This window comes from Phyllobates terribilis, unplaced genomic scaffold (genome assembly GCF_046119375.1).
Source record: "Phyllobates terribilis strain yellow unplaced genomic scaffold, ASM4611937v1 Scaffold_1__5_contigs__length_1240528914, whole genome shotgun sequence".
NCBI classification, from domain to species: domain Eukaryota; kingdom Metazoa; phylum Chordata; class Amphibia; order Anura; family Dendrobatidae; genus Phyllobates; species Phyllobates terribilis.
The window spans coordinates 579,096,016-579,121,150 of NW_027362761.1; positions in this window are offsets into that span (position 1 = coordinate 579,096,016).

A 25,135-nucleotide genomic window follows, 5' to 3' on the forward strand; every position below is an offset into this window, starting at 1 on the left:
TGTTAAAAGCAGTCTTCCATTCATCACCCTCCTTCATGCGCAACAGATTGTATGCCCCCTTAAGGTCAATTTTAGAGAACCACTTGGCCCCCAATAACTGGTTAAACAGATCAGGAATCAATGGCAGTGGGTAAGGATTGCGTACCGTAATTTTGTTAATCTCACGAAAATCCAGACAAGGACGTAAACCGCCGTCCTTTTTTTTTACAAAAAAAAATCCAACCGCCACAGGAGACTTAGAGGGCCTAATGTGACCGGCGGCCAAACTTGTCTGTATGTATTCCTCCAAAGCCTTCCTCTCAGGAATAGTAAGGTTAAATAAACGACTTTTAGGAAGAGTCGCTCCAGGGACAAATTCAATAGAACAATCATAGTCTCTATGGGGAGGCAAAACCTGCGATTCTTTCTCAGAAAAAACTCTCCAAAAATCCTGAATAGGAACAGGCAATTCTCCCCTATCCAAAGCTGCAATACGCCCGTTACAACACTTGTCATAACATTTATGGCTCCAGGATTTAATTTCACTGGTAGACCAATCCAGTACAGGATTGTGAAATTTTAACCAGGGCAAACCCAATATTACTGGAGAAGGCAAGTTATTCAACACTACCAAATCCAATTTCTCATGGTGAACACCATTAATAGTGAGAGGAAATTCACTGAACTTGAGAGTAATATTCTTCAAAGGGGAGCCATCCACAGAAACCACAGCAACGGGGGATGATAAAGGTTCAGGTTTTAAATTGAGTTTTTCCACGAATCCCCCATCAATTACATTCAGTGTAGACCCGCAATCAACAAACACCCGAAATTCCATTAATTTTTCCTGAGCAATCGTGGAAGCAGCTAAAAATATACCCTTGGAATTTAAACAGGCAATACGGGCGTGACTGACCATTTTTTTTTCTTTCTTCATACGAAGCTCACAGCCTTTAATCAAATGACCAGATTTTCCGCAATAGAAACACAAGCCTTCCGAAAAACGACGGTCTTTTTCTTGAGAGCGAGGTGCCACCGATCCAATCTCCATCGGTTCACCACTGTTAGTACACACATTATGATAACCAGAAACTGACATAGCAGAGGATTTGCTCTCATTAATCCTAGCACGCAGTCTTCTATCCACCCGTATAGCTAATTGCATAGCCTGTTGCAAATCCTCAGGTGTAGGATAAGCAATTAGCAGGTCTTTAACCCTTTCACTGAGCCCAGCAAGAAATAGACTTTTCAGACCAGAATCGTTCCACCCTGTTTGAGTGGACCAACGACGAAAATGAGTACAATATTTTTCTACATTACCTGATCCTTGTTTTAAACGTCTCAACTCAGTCTCAGCTGATGCCACACGGTCAGGATCATCATATAATAGTCCTAAAGCAGAAAAAAAACTATCCACTGATCTGAAGCATGTATCACTAGGTTGCAAAGAAAAGGCCCACTCCTGAGGCTCTTTGCGCAAAAGTGACATTATGAACCCTACGCGCTGGGATTCATCCCCAGAGGACTTGGGTCTTAAACGAAAATACAATAAGCAAGCATTTTTAAATGAAAAAAATTCTCGATGTTCACCAAAAAATAAATCCGGCAAACATACCTTAGGCTCCAAGAAATATGCTCCAGGACAGTTACTCACGTGCTGACGGAGCTCGGCCACTTCCAGAGAGAGTCCCTGCAGGTGGTTAGCCAAATCCTGAACCGACACCATGATGGAACAAAAAAAATCTTTCCTTAGAGAATTTGCAGGCTGGACTTACTGTTATGTTCTGCTACCAAAGCTAAGGAAAGAGAGGAGATCTGTCCCTACTATAGGACTCAGCTGAATCCCTACGATGTAACAGGGAACCTGATCCTGCGATCAGACCTGCTAAAGTCCTAATCTAGTCTGTACGAAGACCTATAGATGTGGGGAGGGAATCCCTACAAGTACTAAGGACTGGGAGGAATATGGGACACCTCCTAACAGAAATAGTAGCAGACAGACGAACAAACAAAATAGATAGAACATAGAGGTCCGTAGACCAAGCAAACTAACAGAGTTAGATACAGAGCACAGGCTAACTAGAAAGTAGATATACAATGAAGTCCAGCAAAGCCAGAAGGGTGGAGCAGGATTAAATAGGCCAACAAGGTCATGTGACCAGCAAAGGAAAAAAAACCTAACAGCAAGGTTCTAACAGCCCATTCCTGTACGTCCTTGGTCCCACATATCCATGGACTTCAATACGGATCTCCCTGACTCCAAGCAAGGGTATGGCTACGGTGTGGGTTATTGTGGACCGATTTTCTAAACATTGCCATTTGGTTCCTTTGGCTCAGTTGCCCAGTGCGCAGGTCTGAGATTTGTAGATTTGTTCCTTGTTCAGGTGGTAAGATTACATGGGGTTCTTATGAATATTGTCTCTGATCGTGGTCCCAGTTTATCTCCAGATTCTGGAGGGCTTTCTGTAAACGCCTTGGGTTGGAACTCTCATTTTAATCTGCATACCATCCTCAAACTAATGGGCAAATGGAGCGAACCAACCAGTGTCTTGAGTCCTATCCAAGATGTTTTTGCTCCCATACTCAGCATGATTGGGGATCATACTTAGCCTTGGCAGAGTTTGCCCTAAACAATAGACACCATGAGGGGTTGGGAATGTCTCCCTTCTTCTGTAATCTAGGATTCCATCCTAGGTCTCCTTGTTGTGATGGAGGGGACAATGTACTTTTGGCGGTCTCTGCTACTATCCACCGCTTCAGGAGGGTTTGGGGGGGAAGCCCATATCCATCTCAAGAAAGCAGGGAAGAGCATGAAGAGGTAGGCAGATAAGCATCGTTAGCAAGGTTGCAAACTCAGAGTGGGAGACAGTGTTTGGGTGTCTACTAAGAATCTCAAGATTAAGGTACCATTTCCTAATCTCTCACCCAGGTTTATAGGACCATTTCCCATTATCGAAGTTGTCAATAAGGTGGATTTTTGGGTAGGTCTGCCTACCTCTATGCAGGTTCCCAATGTTTTTCACAAGATATTATTAAACAATGTGGTTACCCGCTTGTGACCCAGGATCCTCCTCCTCCTATTCTGGTAGATAATGCTGAGGAATTTGAGATAGAACGTATTGTGGACTCTGGTAGAGTTCGGAACTCCATTCAGTATTTGATTCATTGGAAGGAGTATGGTCCTGAGGAGAGGTCCTGGGTTTTGAGAGGTAATATACATGCCAATCGTCTCATCGATGAGTTCCATAAGATGTTTCCGGACAACGTGGGTGGTGAGAGCCCGGAGGTCTCTCCTAGGAAGGGGGTACTGGCTCTGTGCTCCCACATGGGAATGGAGCAGGTCCGGTGCTACGATACTATGGTCGCAGGTGCCGCCATTCCCCTGATCCTGGAGGCGGAGCTACTAAGCATGCATGTAGAGTGTCCCAATCTTATGGAACATTGCGTTCTGATGTTGTAGGATGTGTGAGGACGCGGGATGCCGTGTCTCTCACTGATTTCTCTGGTTGCCAGGCAACGCAGGACGCTGCTGTGTCTGGCATTTTGCAATGGTGGGATGTTGTCCATTCTGCTGTTCAAACTAGCAGGGAGTGGCTGTCTGGGGATAATTGGGAGGTATTCAACACCTGATCATTAAGTGGGCTATTTAATACTGCTCCCTGTTCAGTCCTTTGCTGTTTATTGCAGTTCCTATGTGCTTGGTGGTGAGTGGTGCCAGCATTAGTGCTGCTTTCAGGGGTTTTCTCATTTTCTCTTCTGGTTTCACTCCCTGGGTTTCTTGCAGAGATACTCACCTAGTTCTTAAGTAGGCACCAGCCGTGTCACCAGACGCCAGCTGTCCGGCGACAGTGGGCCTGGGAAGGTCTCTGCCAAAGTCACGCCTTTGCTGGTTTGGTGTCAGTCTTGCTGGGTCCCTCGGTACAGCGCATAACAACCGTATAATTGGTCCCACAGTAGCCCCCCTCCCCTGTATAATGGCCCTCTCAGTCATTCCCACACAGTATAGTGGCCCCTTCAGCTGACCATACACTGTATGAAGGGCCCAACACTTTATAATTGCCCCTGCATTGTATAATGGCCCTCACACTGTATGATGGTCCTAACAGTAGCCCACACACTGTATAATGCCCCCCAAAGTAGTCACGACACTGTATTATGGCCCCACAGTTGCCCAATACTGTATGATGGCCCCCATAATGTATGATGGCATCACAGTTGTCCCCACACAATATGATAGATCCGACACTACTGTATATGATGGACCCCACAATAGACTCCACATTGTATGATGCCCCCACTGCAGCCCCCACACTGTATGATGGCCCCCAAACTGTATGATGTTCCCCACAGTAGTCTCCACACTGTATGATAGCCCCCACAGTATGATGACCCCATACTGTTTAGTGGCCCCAACAGTAGCCTATGCACTGTATAATGTCCCAATAGTTGTCGCCACACTCTATGATGGCCCCCACAGCAGCCCCCACACTGTATGATGGCACCTAAGGTAGCCTCCACACTGTATAATGGCCCACACAGTAGACCCCATGCTGTATGATGGCTCCCCAGTAACCACCACATTTTATGATGATCCTCATAGTAGCTCCCACACCGTATGATCTCCCCCACAACAGTCTCTACACTATGTGATGGCCTCACACTGTATGATAGCTCCCACAGTAGCCCCTACACTGTATGATGACTTCCACACTGCCCCTATACTTTATCATGCCCCCCACTCTGTATGATGGCCTCCACAGTAGCCACCCACACAGTATAATGGCCCTCACACTGTAAGATGCCCCCACAATAGCGCATTGCAGAATGATGGCCCCACAGTAGTCTCCACATTGTATGATGGCCTCTAAAGTAGCCCCCACACTTTATGATGACCCCACAGTAGCCTCCACACTGTATGTTGACCCCCCACAGTAGTCCCCACACTATTTGATGAACCCCACACTGTATGATGGATCCCACACTATATAATGGATCCTACACTATATAATGGATCCCACTGTAGCCCCCATACTGTATGATGCCCCCACACTGTATGATGTTCCCCTCAGTAGCCCCCACACTGTATGATGGCCCCTAAAGTAGCCTCCACACTGTATGATGGCCCCCACAGTAGTCCCCACACTGTATGATGGCCCCACACTGTTTGGTTGCCCCAACAGTGGCCTATGTACTGTATAATATCCCAATAGTTGTCGCCACGCTCTATGATGGCCCCCACAGTAGCCCCCACACTGTATGATGGCCCCTGAGGTAGCCTCCACACAGTATAATGGCCCACACAATAGTCACCCACACTGTATAATGGCTCCACACTGTAAGAAGCCCCCACAATAGCGCATTGCAGAATGATGGCCCCACAGTAGTCTCCACATTGTATTATGGCCTCTAAAGTAGCCCCCACACTGTATGATGACCCCACAGTAGCCCCCACACTGTATGATGACCCCCACAGTAGTCCCCACACTATTTGATGACCCCCACACTGTATGATGGATCCCACACTATATAATGGATCGCACTGTAGCCCCCATACTGTATGATGCCCCCACACTGTATGATGCCCCCCACAGTAGCCCTCCACACTGTATATTGGCCCCCACACTATATGATGCCCCTACAATAGTGCACTTGCAGAATGATGGCCCCCACAATAGTCTCCACATTGTATGATGGCCCCTATAGTAGCCCCCACACTGTATGATGACCCCCCACAGTAGTCCCCACACTATTTGATGACTCCCACACTATATGATGGCTCCCACAGGAGTCCCCACACTGCATGATAGCCCCCACAGTAGCTCCCATTGTATGATGGCCCCCACAGTAGCTCCCATTGTATGATGGGTCCCACAATAGCCCCCACATTGTTTGATGAACAAGAAAATTACTTGCCAGAAAGTGGCAAAGTGCAGGTGATTTGCCCCCTCTGCCCTCCGGCAGCTATGCTAATGCAACCAGTTAGTATTTTAGAGAAGAGGAGACCTTGCACACAAGTCATTTTCTCCAAAGAAGACTTTGAGTGTTGTAGTAGCTGTCTGCATTTCACAATTCTCTTGATATAATATAATGGGAGCTGTTGCCTGTATAAGCCTCCACCTTTCCAACTCACATATGACTTTCTGGAGCGCTAAACAGGGTTCAAAGAACTCAAATCTCATGATGTACGGAGGACCCAGATCTGGTTACACCGCGTTGATTCATGCTTTTCCATCCCTATATATGAGCCGTGTAACACTCCTCTTCCCTCTGACATGGAAACTACTGTAGACAGAAGGTTGGGGGCAACACAGAATGGCATGCCAGGCCACGTGTTCCCCCCAGGATACAGGTCGTGCCCCTCTGCCCTATATATTGTACACAGGAGAGCTGACAGAACGTGACCACCCTAATCTTTAGATCATATTTTTGGTAGCGGCACCTGTCCATTTGATCATTTAGGCTTTCCTTTATGTAGGGTCCACTCTATGCTTAAGAACCAGGTCCTTCCACTGTAGGTTAGTGCAGCAGTCGTGTTATGATACAATGTATTTAATCAGAAGCTTACGAACTCTCATTGACTCAATGTTTCCCTTTATGGTAGTTCCCCAAATACACCGATGCCTCATTTCCCTCTGGAAACACTTAGATCTCCTTACATTTACATGTTTCCCCATTTTGAAGGTTTGTATTAGCAGGAAATTGTAGACATACCACGTCCCGGCCAGTGTAGAGGTGCGGACTGTAGTCCCAGCTAAGTTGGATTTCCACGAGGAAGTGATTCCAATATGTCTGAAATACGGTTTTGGGTAATTACACATTTTTACCGTAAAAGAAGAAGGACGGTTTCAAAGTTAACATGCGAGGCTTTTGATGTATAATAACTCACTCTGGCAGCTGAGATTAAACCACCTCCGAGTGAGCGAGCGACGAGCCTACTGTAGAGGAATGTCTGCAATGAGGAGGAAGCAGCAAACCAAAAAATGCCGACTATTCTCATAATATTGTCCAGGGCTGAAAACAGGATGAAAAGAAAATGATTTGTCTCCAATATTCAAGACATGTACTACTCAACCTGCAAATAAATCTATAAATTTATCTATCTATCCTTAAAAAAGTATTCATGCCCCATGAACTTTTCTACATTTTTTCACATTGCACCCACAAACGTCAATGTATTTTATTGGGATTTTATGTGATATGCCAACACAAAGTAGCAAATATTTGTGAAGTGTTAGGATAATGATACATGGAGTTTTCTAAATATTTTAAAAATATACAGTACAGACCAAAAGTTTGGACACACCTTCTCATTTAAAGATTTTTCTGTATTTTCATGACTATGAAAATTGTACATTCACACTGAAGGCATCAAAACTATGAATTAACACATGTGGAATTATATACTTAACAAAAAAGTGTGAAACAACTGAAAATATGTCTTATATTCTAGGTTCTTCAAAGTAGCCACCTTTTGCTTTGATGACTGCTTTGCACACTCTTGGCATTCTCTTGATGAGCTTCAAGAGGTAGTCACCGGAAATGGTCTTCCAACAATCTTGAAGGAGTTCCCAGAGATGCTTAGCACTTGTTGGCCCTTTTGCCTTCACTCTGCGGTCCAGCTCACCCCAAACCATCTCGATTGGATTCAGGTCTGATGACTGTGGAGGCCAGGTCATCTGGTGTAGCACCCCATCACTCTCCTTCTTGGTCAAATAGACCTTACACAGTCTGGAGGTGTGTTTGGGGTCATTGTCCTGTTGAAAAATAAATGATGGTCCAACTAAACGCAAACCGGATGGAATAGCATGCCGCTGCAAGATGCTGTGGTAGCCATGCTGGTTCAGTATGCCTTCAATTTTAAATAAATCCCCAACAGTGTCACCAGCAAAGCACCCCCACACCATCACACCTCCTCCTCCATGCTTCACGGTGGGAACCAGGCATATAGAGTCCATCCGTTCACCTTTTCTGCGTTGCACAGACACGGTGGTTGGAACCAAAGATCTCAAATTTGGACTCATCAGACCAAAGCACAGATTTCCACTGGTCTAATGTCCATTCCTTGTGTACTTTAGCCCAAACAAGTCTCTTCTGCTTGTTGCCTGTCCTTAGCAGTGGTTTCCTAGCAGCTATTTTACCATGAAGGCCTGCTGCACAAAGTCTCCTCTTAACAGCTGTTGTAGAGATGTGTCTGCTGCTAGAACTCTGTGTGGCATTGACCTGGTCTCTAATCTGAGCTGCTGTTAACCTGCGATTTCTGAGGCTGGTGACTCGGATAAACTTATCCTCAGAAGCAGAGGTGACTCTTGGTCTTCCTTTCCTGGGGCAGTCCTCATGTGTGCCAGTTTCTTTGTAGCGCTTGGTGGTTTTTGCAACTGCACTTGGGGACACTTTCAAAGTTTGCCCAATTTTTCGGACTGACTGACCTTCATTTCTTAAAGTAATTGTGGCGCCCCTGAGGGTTCAGTCGCCACAGGGGTACTGCACCTCAGACCGAGGTGTGGTATCTCCTCTCCGAGGTAAGGAAGGAGCACCTCTCACGACCCCACCTCTGCATTCAACACTACACCTCTCCCACCTGAGGGGGGCTTATATGCACCAGGGTGCTGCCCCAGCCGGGATAAGAGGAGATGGGGGGAACCAAAGTTAGGGGGAACCATGTAGTGGGAGAGGGTGGAGGACGCACTTTAGGTTACACCACAAAATTCATATTTAATAAATGGCCATCTTGGGCTTATGGTCTTTGATTGTGATCTTCATCACTGAACGTGGCTTTCTGTGTGAACCTGCAGCTGATTGAGGATACACGGTCCTCGTCCTCTGGCCTTGAGGCGAGGAGCGGGCTAGAGTTAACGGCTGTTTCTACCCGGTCAAGGTCCCTACCTAAGAAGGCCTGGAGGGGAGCAGAGGAGACAAGCTCCACAGGCAAAGGATCCCAGGAGGATGCAGACGGAGAGGCATACGCCACCTGTCCTCACTATTCTGGCCTAGCCAGAGGGACTCCTGCTGCAAAAGGGGTACCGGCCCCCGATATCTGACTCTGTCACTTCAAGTCTTAGTCAGAGAAGCCTGGAGGCTCTGTGGATCCCACCGGGTAACGGACGGAGCGGAGTCGCCACCCGTACCCTTGTTCTGTGCATAGTCCAGAGGGAGACCAAGCCTTGTAACACGCACCACATACGGACAGGAGAGGACCTAGTGGGAAAGTCTAGGAACACTCTGGTGCAGGGGGTCCTTATTGATGCACCCGAACTACCCGGAGTGTGCTGAACCCCTTCCTGGTGGCCGCAGCCCGCCGTGAGGAGCAGGGAGAAGCCTTGCAGCTGTGCGTTCTACCGTGAGTAAAGCTTGGAAGACTACCCCTATGGCCTCTAGTCCTTCATTTCTGCGCGGCACCACACCAGAACTCCCTACTACTTCTCCCATCCTCCTGTTCCCTCTGCCCTGAGGCCCTGCTCCGCCTGTGGGAAGTAGTACCATCTTCTGCTGCCACTACATCCCGCCTCAGAGGACTGAACGCAGCGCTGGTGGAGGATCACGAGAAACCACAGGTGGCGTAGTCAATACATCCACTCGATTACCACCGTCCCTCCTAGCCCTTATTTTGATGTGACGACCCTGGGCACGGAACGGGTCCAGGCCACGACTGCAATCCCCAACATCTGACCCGGCTCCGAGTACCCTCATCTCTCAGGGTGGGCTAGCGAGTAGCGAAGTAGGCGTCACATAACGATGGACACTCGTTTTTCTTTACTTAGCTGCTTTTTTCTTGCCATAATACAAATTCTAACAGTCTATTCAGTAGGACTATCAGCTGTGTATCCACCTGACTTCAGCACAACACAACTGATGGTCCCAACCCCATTTATAAGGCAAGAAATCCCACTTATTAAACCTGACAGGGCACACCTGTGAAGAGAAAACCATTTCCGGTGACTACCTCTTGAAGCTCATCAAGAATGTGCAAAGCAGTCATCAAAGCAAAAGGTGGCTACTTTGAAGAACCTAGAATATAAGACATATTTTCAGTTGTTTCACACTTTTTTGTTAAGTATATAATTCCACATGTGTTAATTCATAGTTTTGATGCCTTCAGTGTGAATGTACAATTTTCACAGTCATGAAAATACAGAAAAATCTTTAAATGAGATGGTGTGTCCAAACTTTTGGTCTGTACTTTAAATCTGAAAATTGCAAGGTGCATTTATATTCAGTCCCCCTGAGTTAATACTTTGTAGGACCACATTATGCTGCAATTACTGCTGCAGTGTTTTGGGGTCTGTCTCTACCATCTTTGCACATCTAGCCGTGACATTTTTGCCCCTTCTTCTTTGCACACTCGCTCTCAGTGAGATTGGATGGAGACGTCTGTGAGCAGTAATTTTCACATCTTGTCACAGATTCTCAATGGGATTTAGGTCTGGACTGTGACTGAACTGTTCACACACATGAAGATGCTGTGACCTAAACTATCAATTGTTGATCTGGCAGGATGTTTAGGGTTGTTGTCCTGCTGGAAGGTGAACCTACATCCCAGGATTTCCCTGTATTAAGCACTATCCATCTTCCCATCAACTCTGACCAGCTTCCCTGCCCTTGCTGAAGAAAAGCATCCCCACAGAATGATGCTGCCACCACCATGTGTGACGATGGGGATGGTGTTTTCAGGATGATGTACAGTGTTAGGCCATGGCCCAACTGTAAGTATTTGATTAGCATTTTTTCTCAGGAGTAGGAGCTAAAATCAGGTGAGGAACAATCAGAGAAAAAGTATAATAGAAACAAGTCACCAATTCTGCATTTATCACACACTCCTGGTGCTCCGTTAGATGTTCAGATCTTGGGCTATTTTTTATAACCTAACCCTGCTTTCCTCCTCTCCACAGCTTTATCCCTGACCTGTCTGGTGTTCTCCTTGGCTTTTATGATGTTGTTTGATCTCTAATGTTCTCAAACAAACCTCTGAGGCCTTCACAGAACATCTGTAGTTATGCACAATGTACTAATTATGTGACTTCTGGAGGCGATTGATCACTCAGGATTTTATAAAAGGTATCAGACTACAAGGGGCTAGATTTAAATGCATGTGACAATGTTCAGATTTATATTTTTAAAATAATTAGAAAACTTTGTATTATTTCCTTTACACTTCACAAATACTTTAAATACTTGCTACTTTGTGTTGGTCACAGAAAATCCCAATAAAATACATTTAAGTTTGTGGCTGTAGCGTGAAAAAATGTGGAAAAGTTCACGAGCTATATAGCACTGTATCTATCTATTTATCATCTAACTCATATATTTACAAATATCTATATATCGGAGCTCTGTATCAGTGGAATCAAAGGAGAATTATCAGGAGCAGATACAGAAACATAAAAGTTGAAAACTCCTTTAAATGACAGTTATACATTAAACATGAAAGCAAATTCTCCCACACTGGAGTATCTGACGATTACACATTGGAAAGATGGAAAATAAGAGCCGTTCTGTATTACCGACGTTCTGTATGTTATTAGCTTCATTCTTATCATTTTGATCTCTTGGGCGTGTGCAGAAGAAGCATTACAGATTTTCACCTGCCGCCTGATGCAGAAAGCCCGGGGGCCACGTGTCTGCATCAGGACTTCAGACGTCACCTGTAATAAAATAAGTATAATTAGAACCTGATTCACTTTCTCTGGACTCAGTGTTACTGTCGTCTAAAACATATTATGAGGCTACGGACATATTATTATTTATAAAGCAAGCCTCACCTGCTGGAGATCCTCTTTGTAAATGGGAGTCAGGAGCTTCATGCCATTCACTGAATTAGTAACATAAATCACAAATGAACATTATTATCTACTATATAATCGACTCATCCCATCTGTCTGTCCGTCCAGGAAATCCCGCGTCGCTGATTGGTCCGGCCGCAGCCAATCAGAACAAGATGCCGGCCGTTAGCGGCTCATCTGCCGCACGGAGGTCAGCGGCGATGCAGCCAGGAGATGACCGGCGCAGCGGAAGTACCCGCACAGGCAGCGCCGCTCCCCGGTCCTCACTAACACGGTTCGCTGATTGGTTGCACCCGCCTGGCCGCGACCAATCAGCGACTGGCGCAGCCCGGCTGCGAATTGGCGCCGGAGTTGAAACACGCAGGGCACCGTCGGGAGATCAGCGGCGACGCAGCCGGGAGATGACCGGTTCTAGCCGGTCATCTCCCGCTGCTCGCAGCAGAAGTACCCCGACCAGCGGCCTCGCTCCCTGGTACTTTCTTCACACTTGTCGTCGGGAGATCAGCGGCCCTAGCCGCATGGAGGTCAGCGGCGATGCAGCTGGGAGATGACCGGCGCAGGCAGCGCCACTCCCCGGTCCTCACTAAGACGGTTCGCTGATTGGTCGCGGCCGCCGGCAGAAAAAGGGCACTCTTATTGGAATATGTATAACCAAAGGCATTGACCCCCTCGGCAAAAGCAAATAACAAATGGCTGCTGCACTGGCGCAACTGGAGACCGAGCAAGCCCTTCTCCAGACCTCAGCAGGGCCAGGGGTCAGCCAAGATATGGACAGTACTGCTGCAGGGGTCCCACCTGTAGACGCACGCCGCGTGGACCCCTATCTGCAGATGGCTCTACAGCAACTTCCTGCAGAGGATCATGAAGAACGGCTGAAAGTAATTCAGCAGCACAAGGAGGCTGCCAACAAGGAGGCTGCCAAGTGGCGAGCGGAGGCCGAGAGGGCCGAGAGAGCCGAGCGAGCTGAGCGAGCCGAGAGAGAGGCCCAAGCCCAGAGGGCCCATGAACTGCAGATGGCCCAACTCGGGATCCCAGCATCCACCTCACGGAACGGTGAGACCAACAATGCGACCCTGTTTAAGCCCCATCCAGAGCATTTTCCTGTGATGGAAAAGGACGGCGACCTCGACACCTTTCTGAGGGGTTTTGAAAAGACTAGACTTGCAGACAGTACCAGCTGCCTGAGGAACAGTGGGCACGATACTTAACTGCAGGGCTGCGAGGCAAAGCTCTGGATATGTTTATGGCTCTTCCTCCGAGCCTCGATGGGAACTATGATGCCATTAAGCAGGCCCTAATCCAGAGGTTCCAACTGACTCCTGAGGTGTACCGTAAAAAGTTCTGGAAACTCCAACGTGGACCGCACGACAGTTACAGCGATGTGGTGCATGGGCTCCGAACCAACTTTGAGCAGTGGATCCAAGGACTGTCAGCGACCACCTTTGAGCAGCTAAAGGATCTGATGGTGAAAGACCAGTTCCTGCATCTGTGTCCGACTGAGGTACGGCAGTTCGTGATGGATCGGGAGCCACCAGATGCCAATAAAGCAGCGCAGATCGCAGACACCTAAGAGGCCAACCGGAGACCAGAGGTGCGGAAGCCGGTCGTCGCCAGCTGGAAAGGGGGTAAGCCATCAACCACCATTCCTGCCCCTGCCAGCCGACCTTCCGGAGGCCTTTTCCCGTTACCAATGCCCGGCCTGCATCTGATGCCCGCAGGTGTTATTTCTGCAACCAGACTGGTCATCTCAGCGCCACTTGCCCAGAGAAGCAGAGGAAGAACCCCCCATCCAAGGCCCCAGGGCCTATTGCATCAGTTCTTTTGGTGGGTGGGCCGGTTGGGAGGGCCTGTGAAAACTTGAAGTCTGTCATGGTGGGGGACACTGTCACTGTAGTCCTCAAGGACACTGGGGCCGAACGAACCCTCATCCGACCCGAACTGGTGTCCGCTGAAGCGCTTATTCCGGCAAAGACCCTGACTGTCACCGGGATTGTGGGCGTCCGATGCCCCTTGCCCATGGCCTGGGTTTTTATTGATTGGGGTGCGGGGAGTGGGGTGAAGGAAGTGGGAGTATCTGAAAATCTACCTTCAAATGTTTTGTTGGGAACTGATTTGGGGAGGATGTTTGCTTATTATGTCCCTGACCCCCCTCCTCGATCTGATACGGTTGGTAAGGTTAATGCTGATACTGTGAATGTCAATGCTTTACCTGCTGATGATGATGATGATGATGTATTTGAAGGTACAGGAGAACTCAGCCATGTCATGCTGCGGGGTGATATTGCTGAGGATCCCCTAGCAGGAACAAGTGTCAGTGCTAAGGGTAATGGGCAGAGGCACAGGGACCATGAAGCAGGTGGTGCTGTGCCAGCGACCAGTGTCACAACAGATGATGACCTGGCTGATGGTGGTTGCCCCATACGTAGCACTGTGCCTGAGGTCATGGGGGAGGATGGGGAAGTAGTACTCATAGCCGCACAGGCTGATGGGACAGTGTTATTCCCCGGGGAGACGACCTATATAGCCACTGTTACCCGCAGTCAGAGAAACCAGAACGCAAGTAATGCCCTGCCTTCTGGACCCTCCTCGGACAGAGGAATAACAGAATCAGGTATGGACCCAGAGCCGGTCCCAGAGGGTCCCAGTGAGGACATGGCCTTAACCTCACTTCTGGCTTCCTCCAGCCAGGAGTTTCAGGCAGCTCTGCACTCAGATGCTAGCCTAGGGATGTTAAGGAGCCTCGCTGAGAAACCCACCTCCGAGTCGGATAAGGAGAGGGTATTCTGGGACCAAGGGAGGTTGTACCGGGAGACAGTCCCTGTACACCCCAACAGGAGTGGCTGAGGGAAAGACAGCTGGTCGTCCCCTACCAATTCAGGGATGAGTTGTTGCGGATCGCCCATGAAATTCCACTCGCTGGACACTTGGGGGTCAGCAAAACCAAGGCCCGGCTGTCTCACCACTTTTATTGGCCCAAAATGAGGACGGATGTGGTGACCTACTGTCGCTCATGTACCACATGTCAAAGAGTGGGAAAGTCAGGGCCGGCTCCCAAAGCCCCCCTGATCTCTTTGCCAGTGATAGAGGAGCCTTTCCAGAGGATTGCTGTGGACATTGTGGGACCACTGGCCATACCCAGCAGCTCTGGAAAACGTTTCATCCTTACCGTGGTAGACTATGCTACCCGGTATCCGGAGGCAGTAGCCCTGTCCTCAATTAGGGCGGATAAGGTGGCGGACGCCCTCTTGGCCATCTTTTTGCGAGTAGGCTTTCCCAGGGAGATGCTTACCGACCAGGGGACCCAGTTCATGTCACGCTTAATGGAGGCCCTATGTAAGAAAATGCAGGTGCAGCATCTGGTATCGAGCGCGTATCATCCCCAAACCAATGGTTTGTGTGAGCGATTCAATGGTACCCTCAAACAGATGTTAAAAATGCTGGTTGAGACCCAGGGACGCGACTGGGAGCGTTACCTCCCACACCTGTTATTTGCTTACAGAGAGGTTCCACAGGCCTCGACGGGGTTCTCCCCCTTTGAGCTCCTGTATGGCAGGAGTGTCCGAGGACCCCTTGGGTTGATAAGGGAATTCTGGGAAGAAGAGCCGAGCTCCCCAGGAGTGTCCATCGTGGAGTATGTCATGCGCTTCCGTGACAAGATGCAGACCTTGACGCAGTTGGTGCATGACAACATGGCGCAAGCCCAGGCTGACCAGAAGCATTGGTATGACCAGAACGCCCGAGAGCGGACCTACCAGGTGGGTCAGAAGGTGTATGTGCTGGTCCCCGTACCAAAGGACAAGCTTCAGGCGGCCTGTGAAGGCCCGTACGTCATTCATCAACAGCTCAACCCGGTCACCTACGTGATCACTCTTGACCACGCGCGGGGTAGGCGGAAGGCTTTTCACGTTAATATGATGAAGAACGTGGAGCCTGCGTCCTACCGGTCTGCAGCCTGCCCGAGGATGGGGAGGACGACCCCCTCTTGGACATGCTGGCCCATTAAGGAGCTGCTGGAGCGGTTAGCCAGCGCGAGCTATCTCTCCATTATGGATCTGAGTCGGGGATATTGGCAGATTCCCTTGAGCCCCAAGGCCCAGCAGAAGTCCGCCTTTATCACCCCCTTCGGATTGTATGAATCCACGGTCATGCCTTTTGGCATGAAAAATGCCCCTGCCACGTTCCAGCGAATGGTCAACCACCTGCTCCAGGGACTGGAGAGGTACGCAGTTGCGTACCTGGATGATATTGCCGTCTTCAGTCCCACCTGGGAGGATCACCTCAAGCATCTGCAGCAGGTGCTCGGGTGCATTCACCAGGCGGGCTTGACCATTAAGCCAGGAAAGTGCCAGATGGGCATGAACGAGGTCCACTACCTGGGTCACCGGGTAGGTGGGGGTACTCTGAAGCCAGAGCCTGGGAAGGTGGATGCTATCGTGTCCTGGCCCACCACGAGGACCAAGAAGCAGGTGCAGTCCTTCTTGGGCACCGCAGGATACTATAGACGCTTTGTACAAGACTATAGTAGCCTTGCGAAGCCCTTGACAGACCTCACCAGGAGGAGCCTACCCCATTCAGTCAAATGGACAGATGAATGCGAAGTGGCCTTTCGGGCTTTGAAGACTGCCCTGAGCAGCTCTCCTGTGCTAAAGGCGGTCGACAGCACACGGCCACTCTTCGTACAGACCGACGCCAGTGAGTTTGGCCTCGGTGCTGTACTCAGCCAGGTCGACTCGGGGAAGCAAGAACACCCCGTGTTTACGTAAGTCGGAAACTGCTGCCGAGGGAAGTGGCCTATTCCACCATAGAGAAGGAGTGCCTGGCCATTGTATGGGCCCTCAACCGTTTACAGCCTTACTTGTACGGGCGCCTCTTCACTGTCTTGACTGACCACAACCCCCTGAGTTGGCTGCACACCATGTCCGGTGCCAACGGAAGGTTGTTACGCTGAAGCCTCACCCTCCAGCAGTACGACTTTACCATTCAACACCGCAAAGGCAGCGAGCATGGCAATGCCGATGGGTTGTCCTGGTGAGGGGAGCCTCCAGAGATACGCCTGGAGGAGTACCAGAAGGTCCTACCTCCATAGCGCAGTCTAAAAAGGGGGAGGTGTCAGGCAAAATGTATTTTTGTCCTAGTTTTAAAAATGAGAGATGTCTTAAATCTCCACCCCCTGCTCATTTGGAAGAGGCTACATAGAACTTCTCTGCTTTGCCCAAACCAGTAATTTTTATGACCGCCATAAAGCCTCAGCCCAGAGCAAGCATTCTGGTCTAAACTGGAAATTCCCCCCAAGATCCTAAAGTCTAACTGTACAAACTTTTAATGTCGATTTTAATAATGCACATGACTGTCACAAACACAGGGACCACATTTTTGAGATGTTCACCTTTTTCCAATTGTGATGGTGTGGTTTTCGTGGCTGGGAGACCACCAGGAACCTGGGAAATGGATCCTGTGCTTCTGAGTGTCATAAAGATATCATATTTGATATCCATCTTCATGAATAGTGGTGACGGCAAACATGATGTCTCCATCTTGGATGTGGGACCCCCCCATACCAAGATATGAAATCTGAAGGATTTTTATGTCTTATGCAGCTGGGTGGGTTCACAAAACCGAGCCCCTGTGTGAGGTAAACAACATGGGTGTCTCCTAATGTTTTGGCCCCTTACTAAAAACCAGAACGGCCATTTTAATTGATTCTTACCCGGGACGTCAGACGCATGCACTCCTCGCTGCGTGGAAGAATCACATTTAATTTCCGGGGAGCCGTCCCCCCACAGAATCTGAGACCATCACCTCATGGCGCAGGTTTTGCTATCACTTATCCTTTTATTTTAATAACTGTTTTATGCATATATGTAAATTGTCTCTTTTATAATATCTTGTATATCTTTTGTAAACACTGCCCACTTTCGGGAGTAAATCATTATTATGTACCAGCTTCGTTCTTCTTGTCCTATGTCGAGCAAACACGTTCCTCACCCGCTAATTCACGTTACCTAACGGGTACCCGATCCACCTGTTAAGCGATCGGTGGTGGCAGTATACCAGTATTTATGTGATATTGTGGGGTGAGGGTGGCTGGACGGAGGTATGTATACGTTCCTGGAAGGAACTGGTGGTATATATACGTCCTGTCACATCACGTGCCACAATAGTCGACATAAATTAGAGCAGCTGCGCCCGTGATTATCCTCGGTCAATACCGTGTTTGACCAGCAGGATAAGGGGGGGCCAGAGGGCTGCAAGGTCTGACCAAGTGTTTTTCGTGACATAAACATTACATCTGTTGTCGTCTCAGGTATTGCTCCTGGAATAAATGTACCACTGCAGCCAATCTGTAGCCGCTGACCAATTGCAGCTCACCAAAATCCTGTGAGAGTGGACGTCCACTCTGATGAAATAGTAAAAACTGCAGCCAATCAGCATTCTAAGGGCAAAATCAGATGGGCGTATAAATCGGAGCGAGATCACAATGCAGAGCATGGACTGTCCGGCGGCATGTATTTCTATGCAGCTGACACACTCGGGTGAGCAGAGCCGCTGGCCGGTCTGTGATCTGCATTCTGATCTCGCTCTGATTTATACACCCATCTAACTTTGCCCTAGGAGTGATACCTTTATTGTGTAACCAGAAAAATGATCACTAGTAGAATGCATGGACATCCGCTCTGATGAGCTCGTAATATTGATGAGCCGCTGACTGGCTGCAGCAGTCACGTGGCAGAAAAAAGTTCCATCACCCGCAGTATACAATATATTGTTTTTATTTTCTATGGGGCTTTGTAATGATTAACCATGGCTTATCCAGTAGTAGAAAACCCCTTTAAAAATACAAAATAAAATCCTGTGTCCTACAATACAGGTGCACGGAGCGTCCCCACTGCCCCGACAACTGCAGGGAAATCAGTGCAAACGCAGAACATCTTTTGTTTTGGAAATCTTTACATGAAGCATACTGCGTCCCTGCCAGGAGCGATGAAAGGATGTGAGCCGTGCTGACCATAATTTGCCTGGAATGAAAGTGCAGACAGATTTGAAGCCATATGCAAAGAGACAAGAAGAATGTTAAATGAAAATGATTACACGGCAAGAGAATTGTACACGCCAACAAGCCGGCGATCTGCTGCAAATCAAGTCCTAGGAGCGGCACAGAATCACAATGATGGAAATGCAAGTTACTTCTACAAAGTCTAATGTGTCTGGGAGCTAAACAGCTGCAGGCAAATGATGGGAAAGCATTGAAGTGCTTGTCTAAGATTGGAAACACGTGGCTGCTTCCCTCAAGAAACACACGAGTGTATACCTGTACAGCATAGCAGTTGTGTCTGGCATCGGAGGATAGCCTGGTGCAGGGCCGGCTCCAGGTTTTTCTGGGCCCTGGGCAAAAGATTCTCAGTAGGCCCCTTTAACACATACTACGATTCATGATGCACAGATACCGCAGAGAAATATATATATAGTGCAATGAAAAGATTTCACTTCTTACATTACATGACAGATATCTATTGTAAATTCCACAATAGCTCAGAAACCGGCGAATCTCTCCGCACAGAATACTGGCCCCCATATAACGCTCCATACAGGATACTGGCCCCCATATAACGCTCCATACAGGATACTGGCCCCCATATAACACTCCATACAGGATACTGGCCCCCATATAACACTCCATACAGTATACTGGCCCCCATATAATGCTCCAAACAGGATAGTGGTCCCCATATAACGCTCCATACAGGATACTGGTCCCCATATAACGCTCCATACAGTATACTGGCCCCCTTATAACGCTCCAGACAGGATACTGGCCCCCATATAATGCTCCATGCAGGATACTGGCCCCCATATAACGCTACATGTAGGCTGTGCCCCCACATAATGCTCCATGCAGGCTGTTCCCCCCACATAATGCCTCATGCAGGCTGTTCCACTCTTATAATGCCCCATGCAGGCTGTTCCCCTCATATAATGCCCCATGCAGGATGTCACCCCCCCTTATAATGCCCCATGCACGATGTCACCCCCCCTTATAATGCCCCATGTAGGATGTCACTTCTCCCCCCCATATAATGCCCCATGCAGGATGTCACTCCCCCCATATAATTCCCCATGCAGGATGTCACTCCCCCCCCTTTTAATGCCCCATGCAGGATGTCACCTCTCCACCCCTTCCTTATAATGCCCCATGCAGGATGTCACTCCCCCTTATAATGGCACATGCAGGATGTCACCGCCCCCTTTTAATGCCCCATGCAGGATGTCACCCCCCCTTTTAATGTCCCATGCAGGATGTCACCCCCCCTTATAATGGCACATGCAGGATGTCACCGCCCCCTTTTAATGCCCCATTCAGGATGTCACCCCCCCTTTTAATGCCCCATGCAGGATGTTACCCCCCCTCCCTTATGATGCCCCATGCAGGATGTTACCCCCCCTCCCTTATGATGCCCCATGCAGGATGTCACTCCCCCCGTTATAATGTCCCATGCAGGATGTCACCCCCCCTTATAATGCCACATGCAGGATGTCACCGCCCCCTTTTAATGCCCCATGCAGGATGTCACCCCCCCCTTTTAATGCCCCATGCAGGATGTCACACCCCTCTCCCTTATAATGCCCCATGCAGGATTTCACCCCCCCTCCCTTATAATGCACCATGCAGTATTCACTCCCCCCTCCCTTATAATGCCCCATGCAGGATGTCACTCCCTCCCTTATAATGCCCCATGCAGGATGTCACCCCACCTCCCTTATAATGCCACATGCAGGATGTCACTCCCCCCCTTTTAATGCCCCATGCAGGATGTCACCCCCCCCCCTTTTAATGCCCCATGCAGGATGTCACACACCCCTCCCTTATGATGCCCCATGCAGGATGTCACTCCCCCTCTTATAATGCCCCATGCAGGATGTCACCCCCTCCCTTATAATGCCCCATGCAGGATGTCACCCGCCCCTCCCTTATAATGCCCCATGCAGGATTTCACCCCCCCCTCCCTTATAATGCACCATGCAGTATTCACTCCCCCTCTCTTATAATGCCCCATGAAGGATGTCACTTCCTCCCTTATAATGCCCCATGCAGGATGTCACCCCACCTCCCTTATAATGCCACATGCAGGATGTAACTCCCCCCCCTTTTAATGCCCCATGCAGGATGTCACCCCCCCTTTTAATGCCCCTTGCAGGATGTCACCCCCCCTTATGATGCCCCATGCAGGATGTCACTCCCCCCCTTATAATGCCCCATGCAGGATGTCACCCCCCTCCCTTATAATGCCCCATGAAGGATGTCACCCCCCCTCCCTTATAATACCCCATGCAGGATTTCACCCCCCTCCCTTATAATGCACCATGCAGTATGTCACTCCCCCCCTCCCTTATAATGCCCCATGCCTCCGTACATTAAAAAAAAAAATCAAATGTGACAGCTCAGCAGAGAGCGCGGTGTAAAGACATCACCGCGCTCTCTGACCTGAGACGTCACAGTCAGAGGACGCGGAACAGACCGGAGCTGCTGCAGAGGCACGGGGAGAGGTAAAGTATTGTGCCGGATGCCGGGGCCCTGAGCAAGCGGGGGGGGGGGGAGTGGGCGCTGGCACCGCTCTCCTCCGCTCACGGGTTCCTCTGATAGGAGGAATCATGACAATATCATAGTGCAGAGCAACATCCCTCCCCCAGGAACCAAATATCACAGTGCAGAACAAGATCCCTCCCCAGAAAAACCAAATATCACAGTGCAGAACATGATCCCTCCCCAGAAAAACCAAATATCACAGTGCAGAACAAGATCCCTCCCCACAAGAACCAAACATCACAGTGCAGAACATGATCCCTCCCCAGAAAAAACAAATATCACAGCGCAGCAAAAGATACCTACCCAGAGGAACTAAATATCACAGTGCAGCACAATATACCTCAACAGAAACGCCAAATACCACAACGTAGCACAACATCTCTTCCCAGAAGAACCAAATTCCACATTGCAGCACAACATCCCTCCCCAGAAGCACCAATTCCCACAGTGCTGGACAACATACCTCCCCAAAATGGCCAAATATTACACAGCAGCACAACATCCCTCCATAGAAGCACCAAATATCACAGTGTAGCACAACAACCCTCCCCAGAAGCGCCAAATACCACAGAGCAGCACAACATCCCTCACCAGAAGGGCTAAATACCACAGTGCAGCCCCACATATCTCTACAGAAGCACCAAATAACACAAAGCAGCCCTACATACCTCCCCAGAAGGACCAAAGGTCAGGAAACAGTCCAAGGTCAGAATTCCAAGAAGGTAGCAGATCACGACAAAAGGGCTAGGCAAATGGATGGTCAAGATGTGGCTCCCCTGTGGGTTCAGTCGCCACAGAGGTACTGCATCTCACCCAGAGGTGTGGTATCTCACTCTCAGGTAAGGATAGAGTGCTGCCCGGGACCGTAACACCTGCATCCAACATTACACTACTCCAGACCAGCTGGAGGGGCAAGATGTGTCGTGCTTCCTGTTGAGCCCTGACCCTGGCTGGAGTGGGGGGAACCAAAGTAGGGGGAACCATGTAGTGGGTGCGGGTGGAGGACGTAGTTCAGGGGAGAACTTATTAGAAGTGATATAAAAGAGGGAACCATCTTGGAAAGACAAGGCAGTCTGAGAGGAGGAAGGAGAGAGGAGCAGGAGAAAGGCTCAAGGAACATGAAAGGGATCCCAGGGGTACGGGCAGTGCTGGAGGCCACCCGTATGCCCGAATCTGCCAGGCGGTGGAGGGATCAAGCTGCAGAGGGGACCGGCCCCTGACCAGTGAGAATTGCAAAGTTCAACTAGAAACCGGAGGCTTCTGTACTTTCAGGGTGCAGTTGCCACATCCGCACTCAAGTCGCCAAAAAGGTAACCACATAGGATTCAGGGAACTCCAGGTTGCTCAGAAAGATCCGAGGATACCGGCTTGGGACATTGTTTGGTGAGGCACAGGGCAAGAAGGGTGAGGGCCAGCGCAGAAAGACGGCTGAGAAGGTCATATAGAACAGGGTCCTGTCAGGCACTCTTGAAACACCTGGGAGTTTGCTGAACCCCTGACTGGTGAACGCAGCACAATGTGGGAGGCTGTAATCCGGACATTGCAACTTGAGGAACTTAACAACTGTGAGTGACGCGCCCCCTGGGCCTGTGCTGTGCAGGGGATACCCGGAGCCGGGCCTTCTGTGAGATGCTGGGGGTTGTAGTCTCCGTGTGGCGGCGACCCGGTCCGTGCCCAGGGTGGTCAATTCAGTGGCAGTCTTAATATTGTAACAAGTGTCCGACTACGCCACCCATGGATTGCGGTCAGTGGGGACCGCCGCTGCGCTGCCGACCGCTGAGGCTGATGTTGTTTGCGCAGCTGAGTATGGGATAACTCCCCACGGGAGAAGTATTGCCTCAGGGCAGCTAGTGTGGATGATGAGAGTGATGGTGTGAGCGTCCCAGTAGTAATGGTGCTGGTGCGGCGATGAAACACAGAGACGTGTGGTGCAGTTCAGGGTCTTTACTGATGGTATAAAGCAGACCCTCCCAGGAGTACTGGATAGCAGTAGGGGCCTGGTCAGTCTGTGAGCAAGCAGGATCTCCCCTGGCCAGGTGGAGTTGTAGGCCTCCCCGACTATCTGCACTCTTTCCTGGCTACCTTGCTCTATGCGGGTAGAAGTAGCCCACGTCCCTGAGTATACCGTGTGGTGCTCACCCGTATGGCCGGTGACTTGGGGCCTTCCGTTAGCCTCCGCTTCAGGATGGCGGTGCTGGTCCCTTGCTTGTGACCGTGCCTTCGGGTTTCTAAGGCCAGAGGATATGGAATCCCCTGCCGGTTGGATTCTGCTGCTGGACCTGGATGTCCCCACAGCCTCGGACTCCATGTCCGGGTTTAGTGTCTTCAGCCAAGGCGAGCTTTCTAGCTTCCAGCCTCTGGCACTCGCTCCTGCTCCTACAGAGCTCCTAGTTCTTGCTTTCCCTGTGTCTGCTGTTCTCCAGACCTGACTGCGTCTCTGTCTGGGACTTCACTCCCTAATCCCGCCCCAGACCCAGTTTATAAGGGCAGATTCCTCCCCTCCCAGGTCTGGGTGGGCCGTGTTGCATGCTTAGGGCTCCTGACCAGAGAAACCTCCCACTTGCTCTCAGACATAATATTTCTATTACTGTGGCAACCAGACCCCTGGGTGCCACATTCCCCCCTAGTAAATTTTAGTACTCCGGGACTAAACACATTTTTTGTTTTTTAAAAGAAACATAAATGTAGGGTATAACAATAACACAATAACATATTTACAAGAAGCTTTATTTCTTTAAAGGTCACGGCGTGTCCGCAACCGGGTGTCCATATCACCCAAGGTGAAGCTTTAAGCGAAGTAGGGGACCTGTCCAAAGCAAACCCCTTGCATTGGCCCTGGGCGTGGCAGCAAGGCTGAAGCTAGCTACTTTGGACCGCAAGGAGGCCACGCCAGACAGGTTTTCTCTTCCGCGGCCGTCTTCGCAAGAGGCACCAAGGTGCAACTATCTACAAGATTGTTCCGGTTATCCAGTGTCCATAACCTGTTAGTCCAAAGAAATCTGCCGGGTAACTGAGAAACATAATTAATAACAGGCAACAAACATAAACCACAAACATTTCTCAATAAACAGGTAAATTTACAGTGTATTATTTTATATTTTCCAGCGAGCGGGCATCTGACCTCTAGTAACTCTAGTGGACCTACGGAGCTCACTAACTGGTCCTGCACTACAGGGTGTAGGAGGTGTTATGGGTAAGCTGGGCAGCTGTATGCGCACCCTTTGGCTCACTAGGGGCACGGCAGGCTCACTACTAGCAGAGGGTTGGTTCTCCTGTGCTGCTGGTGTGGATTCTTCTGCCTCCTGGGCCGGCTGCTCTTCCAGCTCTACCTGGTCTTCTGTAGGCACTTGAGGGGCTGGCTGGAGAAAGGTGAGGACGGGCACCACAATAGCGTTGTTTACTTGTGTCCAGGACCGGGGAAAGTCTCCGAGTACGGTGCTGATCATTTCCTCCTTTTCCTCTACGGGTTGAGAGTCTTCCTGATCTTCATCCGTGCTTTGCAACTTCTCGGGGCACTTTTTCAGGTGGTCTCTGGAGACAGTGGCTGTGGTCTCTCCTCCATCCTTGCTGATGACGTACACCTTTGGATTATTGTGGCTTGAGGGCAGTACGGTGTACGGGTCCTTTTCCCACTGATCGTCCAATTTATGGAGCCGCCTTTTTCTTTTCAAGACCTGCTCTCCAGGTACCAGGGGAACAGCGGGAGCATGTTGGTTATAAGTCCTCTCCTGCCTTTCTCTTGTTTGACAGAGACTTCGCTCGACGCTCTCCTGTACTTTCCGGTACTGTTGCTGCC